General features: G+C 43.0%; 1 pseudogene across 1 annotated transcript in view; it reads left to right on the top strand.

Annotated features, from left to right (window-relative positions):
* The first annotated feature begins 814 nt into the window (after positions 1-814).
* LOC308272213 (Y-box-binding protein 1-like) overlaps positions 815-11,695 on the top strand; it is a 42,190-nt pseudogene continuing 31,309 nt past the window's right edge. Inside the window, exons 1-2 of the transcript in view lie at positions 815-890; positions 1,123-1,242. The product of the transcript in view is annotated as a Y-box-binding protein 1-like (transcript). The remainder of the gene's footprint in view (positions 891-1,122; positions 1,243-11,695) is intronic.

Genomic DNA, 11,695 nt, shown 5'->3' with positions numbered 1-11,695 from the left:
GAAGGAGAAGGAGAAGGAGAAGGAGAAGAAGAAGAAGAAGAAGAAGAAGAAGAAGAAGAGAAGAAGGAGGAGGAGGAGGAGGAGGAGGAGAGGGAGGAGGAGGAGAGGGAGGAGGAGGAGAGGGAGGAGAGGGAGGAGGAGGAGGAGGAGGAGGAGGAGAGGGAGGAGGAGGAGGAGGAGAGGGAGGAGGAGGAGAGGGAGGAGGAGGAGAGGGAGGAGGAGGAGAGGGAGGAGGAGGAGAGGGAGGAGGAGGAGGAGAGGGAGGAGGAGGAGAGGGAGGAGGAGAGGGAGGAGGAGGAGGAGAGGGAGGAGGAGGAGAGGGAGGAGGAGAGGGAGGAGGAGGAGGAGGAGAGGGAGGAGGAGGAGGAGAGAGAGGGAAGAAGGGAGGAGAGGAGAGGGAAAGAGAAAGCATGCTAGGGTCTCATTTATCACTAAATGTATGCCTATAATATATAGGTATATGCTTAATAAATGTCCTTTTCTCACCATCTCTGAATGATAAACTTAAAGCTATACAAAGTAGCTGAGGCTGTTAATGAAGCATGATCTTCCTGTCTCATCCTCCCAAATGCTGGGATTACAAGCCTGCCCGCGCCTGACTGGACCTTTTTTTTTTTTATTCCCTTTAGCTCCCAAGCATCTGAATCCCCAACCATGTCTGGGGAACTTTCACCTTATAAGGGAGAGTTTGCCAGATTTCCCAGGGTGAGAGCTGTAGGTTCCACCAATCACAAATGCTCAATCCTGGTACTGGATTGTTTGTACATAAACCAGCAAGCATCTTGCAAAATCCATTCTGGAGACTGGCAATGGCATGGCAGCTGCTGTAAGCGATTTTCAGAGGCAGATGCAGCAACAGTCCTCGTGGCAGTGGCCAGAGTCCATCCAGGGTCAGTAGCATGGCCAACCCCAGCTGCATAGTTTTTTCCAGCAGTGGCGTCTCCACAGGACCTGAGCTAAGGCAAGATACAGGATATTGTCTCTGGTTGTGAGGCTTCAGACTTAGTTCTCTGAGGCTTCTGGAAAATAAGCAAGATATCCTTTTATGTATTTACTTATTCATTTTAATGTGCTTTTACTGGAGCATTTAGTCTCACATCATAACGTAAATCATGTTGACAGGTATATACATGCGCAGAGCACTTGGTGCCCCCACCTCAGCTGCCTCCCCATCGCCCCTCTTCCCCACACAGAGTTCTGAGATTGACACTGGTATTTTCACATACTTTCACAAAGCTGATGGTAGTAATCCCTTCAATGATCCCCATGCTTCTCCCTCCCCTTCCCCTAGAACACCTCCCTGGTTCCTCTGAGGTTTTTCCTCCATTCTCTGGAGTCCCTCTGGTATCCCAATTACTCTCTAGCTTCCGCATATTAAAGAAAATATATGCCGGGCATGGTGGCACATGCCTGTGAGCCCCGCGCTTGGGAGGCTGAGACAGGAGGATCGCGGAGGTTTGAAGCCATCCTCAGCTACTTAGTGAGGCTCTCAGCAACTTAGTGAGACCCTGTTTCCAAATAAAATATAAAAAAGGTCTGGGAGTATAGCCCGTAGGTAGAAGGCCTCTGGGTTCCACCTCCAGTACCACCAAAAAAAAAAAAAAAAAGAAAAGAAAACATGATCCTTGCAAGATATCTTTGCAATATTTTTTAAAGAGTTCCTTGTATGCCTCAGTTATCAATAAATGGCTTCTGATACAACAGGAATCTGGATACATGTATACTTATAAATATATGTGTATATTGGAGGGGAGTGAGTATGTATGTGTGTGTTTGTGTATGAGAATGTCCTCCTAGATAATATTTCAGATATCAGTTTGACAGAAAGCAAAAATTTTTGTAATTTTTTTTTTTTTGGTGATATTAGGGGTGGAACTTAGAGGCTTTCTACCTCCAGGCTATACTCCCAGGCCTTTTTCTATTTTATTTGGAAACAGGGTCTCACTAAGTTGCTGAGAGCCTCACTAAGTAACTGAGGCTGGCTTTGAACCTGTGCGATCCTCCTGTCTCAGCCTCCTAAGCGCAGGGATTACAAGCTTGTGCCACCACACCCAGCAAAAAATTGTTGTAATTTTAAAATTACAAAATTCTGGGTTGGAGTATAGATCAGTGGTAGAGTACTTGCCTGGCACATGCAAGGCACTGGGTTCAATCCCCAGCACCAGAAAATTGTTTATGTGTGTGTGATACTGGGACTTGAACCCAGAGGCATTTTGCCTCTTCACTACATCCCCCAGACTGATTTTATTTCTTATTTAGAAACAGGGTCTCACCAGATCGCTGAGAGTCTCACTAAATTACTAAAGCTGTATTTGAATCTACAATCCTCTTATCTTAGCCTCCCAAGTACTACAATTACAAGCATGCAGCACCACGCACAGAAACACAATTTTTTAAACAAATTCAAAAATTTAAAGGCCTGAAAATTTTTTTTTTTTTTTTTTTTTTTTTTTTTTTGCGGTACTGGAGATAGAACCCAGGGGCATTCTACCTCTGAGTTGCGCCCCCAACCCTAGTTTTTTTTGTTGTTGTTGTTTTTTTTGTTTTGTTCTTTTTTTTTTTTTTCTTTATTTAGAAACAGGGTCTCACTGAGTGCAAAGGGCTTACGTAGCTAAGGTTGTCCTCGAACCGTCATCCTCCTGTCTCAGCCTCCCGAATGCTGGGATTACAAGCATGCACAAGCACACATTAATGCTGGGATTACAAGTGTGCACCACCACACCTGGCTCTGAAATCCTGTCTTTAAAAAATAAAAAGGCCACGCATGGCGACCCAAACCTGTAATCCCAGTACTTGTGAGGCTGAAACAAGAGGATCACAGGTTCCAAATCAACCTCAGCAACTGAGCACTCAGAGGTAGAATTCCCCTTGGTCCAATCTCCAGTACTAAAAAAAAAAAAAAAATTATTATTACTAAAATTATAAAATTCCAAATAATATAGAAGACCCACTATTTTTTGTTTTTGGAAGTGTTTTTTCTTTGTGGTACTGAAGAAGTCTTCTACACTCCCGGACCTATTCTATGGGTCTCACTAAGTCACTGAGAGCTTCACTAAGTAGTTGAGGCTGGCTTTGAACCTGCATGATCCTCCTGTCTCAGCCTGGATTACAGGCATGTGCCACCATGCCTGGCTTGGAAGGTTTTTGTCATTGCTGTTTGGTTTCTGTTTTGGTTTTAGTTTGGGGGATTGAACCAGGTCTGCACCCATGCTAAACACACACTCTGCCACTGAGCTACATACATCCCCAGCAAGACTTGGTATTTCCTGTCTGAAGGTCAAGGTTGAAAGGTGGTCCAGCACAGGGCCTCGGGCTCACCTGCAGGCCTGGCGGGATCATATCCATACTTCAGCCCACAGAACGAGGGTAGAGAAAGTAGAAACCAAACAGTATTGTTCTAAGTATATGACCTTGAAGATGTGCACATCGGTTCTCACGTCTCATTAGCCATAATTAGGGCATACACAAAGGAAAACGAGAAATTTGGTTTCTAGCTGAGTAGAGCAATATGCACAGCAGAACTCAAAGGGTTGTATAGCTAAAAGGAAGAACTTCGAATGGATATTGGGGTAAGTTTCCAGTTTTGATTATATATTTACATTTCATAAATACCATCATGTGCTATATAACAGCATTTTGGTCAGATGACAAACCACTAATATAATAGTGCTTCTATAGAGCTGAGACGTTTGTAAAATTCCTATTACCCAGCAGGAAGATGGTCCTTTTATAGCCAGAGCTACCCTACCATCACAGTGTAATACATTACTCATATGTTAGTGGTGATGTTGATTAAAGAAATATACCATAATGCCAGTCATGTAAAAGTATAGTTCACCTAACGATGCACAGTTGGTCATGATAATAAGTGACTGTTACCCTTTATGGGTTTTGATTTGTTTTTCCTTCTTTGATACTCGGGATTGAGCTGAGGGTGTCACTCAGAGGTACTAGCTCTAATTTATACCCATAGCCCTATTTTATTTTTTATTTTAAAAGTCTCAAAGTTGCTGAGGACCTCACCAAATTGTTGAGGCTGGCCTTGAACCCATGATTCTCCTGTCTTAGCTTCCCAAGAACTGGGATTACAGGTGTGTGCCACAATGCCCAGCCTGCTTTATATATTTACTATCATATATATATATATATATATATATATAGTGTGTGTGTGTGTGTGTGTGTGTGTGTGTGTGTGTCTAGGGAAGGAGTCCAGGGGCAGTCTACCTCTGAGCTATACCCCCAGCCCTATTTTTTATTCTTAATTTTGAAACAGGGTCTCAATAAGTAACTGAGGCTGGTTGCAAACCTGTGAGCCTCCTGTCTCAGCCTCCCAAGCACTGGGATTACAGCGTGCACCACCACAACCAGGTTACAGGACCCAATTTACCCTGTAAGGTTAATACTGTTTCCACTCCCACTTTATATATAATGAAATTGGTTTAGACAGGTGTGACAGAGAATGCAGTTACAACCCTTATATCCATTCTCCTCTTGTTCCTTGACCTCAGCAATTTAGTGAGGCTCTCAGCAACCTAATAAGACCCTGTTTCCAAATAAGAAATAAAACTGATCTGGGGTGTAGCTCAGTGGTAGAATGCCTCTGGGTTTAATTCCTAGAACTGCAAAAAAAAAAAAAAAAAAAAAAAAACACCAAAGACCCTGTTTCAAAATAAAATAGGGCTGGGGGTACAGCTCAGAGGTAGAAGGCCCCAGGGTCCAATTTCCAGTAAAAGAAAAAATTAAAAATAAATACATAAGCTGGGTGTGGTGATGCACATTTGTAATTCCAGCATTTGGGAGGCTGAGACAGAAGGATCACAGTTCAGGGCCATCCTCAGCTACTACTTAGTGAGACCCTTTGCAACTCAGTGAGACCTTGTTTCAAAATAAAGAATAAAAATTAGGGCTAAAAGTGTGGCTCGGAGGTAGAATGTTCCTGGGTTCCATCCTTAGTACTGCATAAATAAATAAATAAATAAATAAATAAATAAATAAATAAAATAAGAGTAGGATGAGCTAATACCCTTGCCTTGTTCAGAGTCTTGAAGAAAAAGCATTCAGTTGTCAACAAATATCTAAGACAAAAAAGTAGAGTGTATTTCATAAGAAGAAAAAGTTTGCAAATATGTCGTGAGTATGCTATACTATTATAAAAGAGATAGTCACAACTGAGCGTGGTGGTACACACCTATAATATCAGTACTTGGGAGGCTGAGACAGGAGGATCACAGGTTCAAGACCAGCCTCAGCAATGTAGTGAGAATCTCGGCAACCTAATAAAATCTTATTTCACAATCAGAAAATAATTCCAGGCATGGTGGGGCACGCTTGTAATCCCAGCATTCAGGAGGCTGAGACAAGAGGATCGCAGTTCGTGGACAGCCTCAGCTACTTAGTGAGGCTCTTTGCAACTCAGTGAGACCCTGTTTCAAAATAAAGAATAAAAAAAAAAAAATAGGGTTGGGGGTATAGTTCGGAGGTAGAATGGCCCTGGGTTCCATCCCCAGTACTGCAAAAATAAATAAATAAATAAATAAATAAATAAATAAATAAAGGCTGAGAGTGTAGCTCAGTGGTAGAATATCTCTTGGTTCAACCCCAGTACCAAAAAAAGGAAAGAGATAATCATACTTATGTCTTTCCACAATGTCAGAATTTACTGAGTAAAGCTGGGCTTGGTGATGCACACCCATAATCCCAGTACTTGGGGAGCTGGGACAGGAGGACTGCAATTTCAAAGACAGCCTCAGCTAGTAGTGAGACTCTCAGAAACCTCGCGGGCCCCTCAACCTGAGATCTTCCTGTCTCAGCCTCCCAAGCACTGAAATTACAGGTGTGGCCTGCCACACTCAGCTATATCACTGTAGCCTACACAACAGAAAAGAAGCTTGGAGATTCTAGAAAAAGAAGAGGAAAAGTACATGGTAAGTAAGAGTTGTCTTGAGTCTGGCCTGGTGGCACACATCTATAATCCCAGCTACTGGGGTGGCTGGGACACAAAAATCACAAGCTTAAGGCCAGACAAGGAAATTTAGTGAGACCCTGACTAAATAAATACATAAGTAAAAAAAATAAATAAACAGACAAATAAATAAATGGTGCTGGAGCCAGGCATGGTGGCATATGCCTGTAATCCTAGTACTTGGGAAGTTGAGACAGAAATATCACAGGTTCAAGACCAGCCTCAGCTACTTAGTGAGACTATGCCATGTGCTTTTTTTTTTTTTTTTTTTTTTTTTGCAGTACTAGGGATTGACCCCAGGGGCATTCTACCCCCAAGCTACCCCCCAACCCAATTTTTTATTCTTTATTTTGAAACAGGTTCTCACTAAGTTGCAGAGGGCTTCATTAAGTAACTGAGGCTGGCCATGAATCTGCGATCCCCCCGTCTTAGCCCACAATCCTCCTGTCTCAGCCTTCCAAGTACTGGGATTACAAGCATGTGTCACCACACCTGGCCCATATTTTGTTAAAAAATAAAATAGGGCTGGGGGCCTACCTCAGAGGTACAGTGCTTCTGGATTCAATCCACAGGGCCAAAAAAAAAAAAACAAATAAATAAATTTAAAAATAAAATAAGTTGGCTGGGATGTAGTGCGGCGGTAGAGTACTCCTAGGTTCAGTCCCTAGTACTGCAAAATAGGAAAAGAAAAATTGGAGTCGTCTTGTTATGCAGAGAAGAATCTTTCAGACTATGTGAGTTGTCCAGAGATACCTTTACAAATGGGAATTTCCTTTTCTGTTTTTAGTGTGTGTGTGTGTGTGTGTGTGTGTGTGTGTGTGTGTGTTACTAGGGATGGAATCCAGGGGCATTCTGCTTCTGAGTCATAATTTGGCTAAGTAATAAAGAAATCCCCTACTTTCAGGAATTTAATTATTTACTGCTGATTAACAAATCACCCCAAAACTTAACAGCTCACAACAACAGTTTTGGCCAGACAAGGTGTCGCAAGCCTATACTTCCAGCACAAGGGAGGCTGAGACAGGAAGTCGCAGTTTCAAGGGCAGGCTAAGCAATTTAGCAATATCCTCAGCATCTCAGCAAGACCCTCTTTAAAAAAAAAATGGCTGGGGTGTAGCTCAGAGGTAGAATGTTCCTAGGTTTAACCCCCAGTGCCAAATAACAACAACAAATCCCAGGAATTGTGTGTTCTCTCCCACGTGAGTCATTTCAGAAACAGCTCGCCAGGCAGTTCCTATTTTGCCTCCCACGAGGTTACAGTGAGATGCAAGTCTGAGCTGCTGCGACCAGGGCCTTGGCTGGGATTGACTGGGCGGCACTCTGGTGTTGCCTGCAGTTCAGGAGCCTCAGCTCCTCTCCCCGGCGACATCTCCATGGAAATCCCAGAGTGTCCTCATCTTGGGGAGGCTGGCTTTCTGTTGAGCAAGTGATCCGAGAGATTAAGGCAGAAGCTACAATGCCACCTGTTACTTATGCTCAGAAGTTGCACGCCATGACTTCTACCTTCTATTAGTCACCTGGAGCCAGCCCTGACTCACTGCAGGTGGGGCCCACAGAAGGTAAAGATCATTAAGAGCCACTGTGAAGCTAGCTACTCCACTCAAATTTTTTAAAACAATATAAATTACTAGCTGGGCGTGGTGGCTCACGCTTGTAATCTCAGCGATTGGGAGGCTGAGACAGGAGGATCGCACAGGTTCGAAGCCAGCCTCAGCTACTTAGTGAGGCTCTCAGCAACTTAGTGAGACCCTGTTTCCAAATAAAAGTATAAAATAGGTCTGGGGATATAACCCATAGGTAGAAATACCCCGGGGTTCCACCTTCAGAATCACCCCCCCAAAAAAAAAAATATATATATATATATATTAATTAATGCCAGGCGTGACGGAACGCGCTTGTAATCCCAGCATTCGGGAGGCTGAGACCGGAGGATCATGGTTCGCAGACAGCCTCGGCTACTTAGTGAGGCCCTCCACTACTTAGTGAGACCCTGTTTCAAAATAAAGAATAAAAAATAGGACAGGGGGTGTAGCTCAGAGGTCAAATTCCCCTAGGTTCCATCCCTAGACACACACACACACACACACACACACACACAAAAGTTATAAATTACTTTCGGGCGTGGTGGCACAAGCTTGTAATTCCAGCATTTGGGAGACTGAGACAGGAGGTTCTCAGTTAGTGGTTCAAGGAAAGCCTCAGCTACTTAGTGAAGCCATTTGCAACACAGTGAGACCCTGTTTCAAAATAAAAAATAGAGTTGGAGATAGAGCTCGAAGGTAGAATGTCCCTGGGTTTCATCCCAGTACCCACCCCCCCAAAAAAAATGATAAATTACCTAGCCGGGCGTGGTGGCACATGCCTGTAATCTCAGTATTTGGAAGTCTAATACAGGAATATCACAGATTCGAGGACAGTTTCAGCAAGTAGTGAGACTCTCAGCAACTTAGTGAGACCCTGTTTCAAAATAAAACAGGGCTGGGGGTGTAGCTCTGAGGTAGAATGCCTCTGGGTTCAAGCCCTAACACCACACACACACACACACACACACACATTACCTAAAGCCAGGCATGGTGATGCATGCCTATAATCTCAGTACTTGGAAGCTGAGACAGGAGGATTGCAGGTTCAAGGACAGTCTCAGCAAGTAGTGAGACTCTCATCAACCTAGCAAGACCCTGTTTCAAAATAAGAAATAAAATCAGGCCAGGGTGGTGGGTAGGTGGAGCCTGAAAAAAATACCTAAAAGATAAAAATGAAGATTCATATAATGCAAACATTTACTAAAAGTGAACTGTTAGCTATTATTATTCCTTTAACTTTCTTAATATTTTTAACATATGACTCAATTTGTAAAAAATTAAAAAGCATCGTTGCCTAAGTAGAGCACACCTATAACTAACCATGAAGACAGAACAGTCATGATCCCTTAGCGGTGGGGGTACATTCTGAGAAATGAGTTGTTAAGGGATTTTTTTCACTGTGTGAATGTCATAGTGTACTTACACAAACTAAAGCCGCTATCACATATCTAAGTGATAGGATTTTATAGGACCATCATCGTATATGGGTCCATTGTTAACCACATTGTGGCTCGTAAACGTGTATCTTTTTCCCAAATGACTTTAAGTCCTAGAACATGTTTGCCTTTGGGTTGTAATGTTCTGAAAATTTCCCTTTGTAGCTTAATCTGGGAGTCTATAAAAACAAAATGTGACACATCATGAAATATAACTTTTTATATGCTCCTTTACATGTGATAAGACTTCAATAACTTTGTGCAGTCATACTGCTAAGCCATTTTATATAGATTATTATCTTCCTACTTCATTTGACCAAAGATAATGTTAAGCTATCACACAAAGAGATTACCTACAAACTACTGTCACTGCAAAGTGTCAGCAACAGAGAAGGTGTCGGGTAAAGTTGCCTGCCTTCAGCCACATGTCTGCAATCTCAGTACTTGGCAGGCTGAGACAGGAGGGTCGCAGCTTTGAGGGCAGCCACAGCACTTAGGGAGACAGACCCTCAGCAACTTAGCAAGACCCTGTTTCAAAATAAAAAAAATAAGCTGGGTGTGTTGGCGCATGCTTGTAATACCAGCATTTGGGAAGCTGAGACAGGTGGATTGCAGTTTGTGGCCAGCCTCAGCTACTTAGTGAGGCCCTTTTTTGCAAATCAGTGAGACCCTGTTTCAAAATAAAGAATACAAAATAGGGCTGGGGTGTAGCTCGGAGGTAGGATGCCCCTGAGTTCCATCCCCAGTACTGCAAAAAGTTAAAAAGGGCTTGCTGGGCATGGTGGTGCACACTTGTAACCCCAGTACTTGGGAGGCTGAGACAGGAGGATCCCAGGTTAGAAGCCAACTTCAGCAGTTTAGTGAGGTTCTCAGCAACTTCCTGAGATCCTGTTTCCAAATAAGAAATAAAATAAGTCTGGGGGGTGTAACCCAAAGGTAAAAGGCTCCTGAGTTTTATTCCCAGTATCACAGATACAAAAAAAGGGAGGCTGGGAGTGGAAGTCAGTGATAGAACACTTCTGGGTTCAATCTCCAGTAAAAGGAAGGAAAAAAGGAAGGAAGGTGTGTGCCAGTATTGGGAAACATCTTTGGTACTAATTTTAAAATGTATTAATTTCAAATGCTTTGGCTTTAATTTTAAAATATAGAAAGTAGTCAGAGCTTGGGTGTTGCACAGGCACTCAGGCAGAGAAGGAACCCTGCAGAGTTCCAGGCACCAAAAGTGATTAGCAAGAATGCAACAGAGGTAGCCCAGGGCCTTTGCATTCTAAAGACAAGTTTACTTAGTAAATAACTTCTAGCAGACAGGTTAAAATTCCCCAAGGATGTGGGAGGATGGCACACAGAATGTAAGACAGTGAATCCCCACAACAAAAGGCTTGCCCCGGAGAAGGGGCCAGTCAGAAAGACAATTGGTTAAGCGAAGATGGGAGATAAAATTCCTTATAAAAACTGTGCTATAAGCCGGGCGTGGTGGCGCACGCTTGTAATCCCAGCATTCGGGAGGCTGAGACCTGGAGGATCGCGGTTCGCGGACAGTCTCAGCTACTCAGTGAGGCCCTCTGCAACTCAGTGAGATCCGGTTTCAAAATAAAGAATAAAAACTAGGGTAGGGGGTGTAGCTTGGAGGTCAAATGCCCCTGGGTTCCATCCCCAGACCCGCAAAAAAAAAAAAAAAAAAAAAAAAAACTGTGCTATATCCAAAAACTTTAGTGACTTATTTTCAAATCACTCCACTACATCCCTCTAATTCAGTGCTTTGCTTTGGTCTGTCCCTTCTTTCTGCCTTTGTAATAATAAAATTGCTTAAGCTTACAGCAGAAGAGTTCTGGCTATTCATTTCTACAAATAGCTAAAATCAAGAATCCACGTCTACATCTCACACCCTTACAGTTTCGGCACCCAACAGGGGCACCGGTACAGTTTTGTTGTGGCACCATAACGAGGTGGAGAAGGAGGGAGGAGAGGAAAGTTACTTGCCTGGCGTTACAGTGGTGGCATTCTGGTCAGCACGGACATCCTTCCTCCAGACCATGATCATATTCCTGTCTCTGGAACCCGGCAGCATGCTACCCAAGCCTTGCGCTACTTCCACTCCACCTTGCTCTACAGAATCCATTTGGCAGTATTTGGCTCAGCCCAGCACACCCTTTTCACCTTTGTAGCTCCCCTCCCCTCACCTTAAAACAAAGTATCCATGAGCTTTCTGCCCAGTGTCTGTGCATAACCTGTAACTCTTCAATATTTTTAGCTCTCTAAAAATAGAATGCCCTTTATAACATGTGAGTCAGTTACTTGACTTTAAGATACTCAACTTATATACACATTTTCAAGGCCACCTTAGGTGCAAAAGCAGAGACTGCTTTTAGATTTTGTCATTAGAGATGACAAAAAACTGGCCATGATAGCTGGATATGATGGCGGTGCATGCCAGCTACTTGGGAGACCGAGGCAAGAGAATCTCTAGAACCCACAAGTTCAAGCCCAGCTTGGGCAACACAGCAAGACTCCATTTCAAAACTAACAAACCCCAAACTGGCCAAGGCCAAGGATAACGTCATAAGGGACATATATATATATATATATATATATATATATATATATATATATATATATATATATATATATTTATCAATATATATTTATCACAAGGAACCATCCCTGAAAATATCAGAAATAGGCCAACCTGGCTTTAGAAGAAAAAAAAAATCTAA

This window comes from Muscardinus avellanarius (assembly GCF_963383645.1).
Source record: "Muscardinus avellanarius genome assembly, chromosome: 13".
Lineage (NCBI taxonomy): Eukaryota > Metazoa > Chordata > Mammalia > Rodentia > Gliridae > Muscardinus > Muscardinus avellanarius.
Note: the sequence above shows the minus strand (reverse complement) of the source record. Positions and strands in the feature narration are given on the sequence as shown.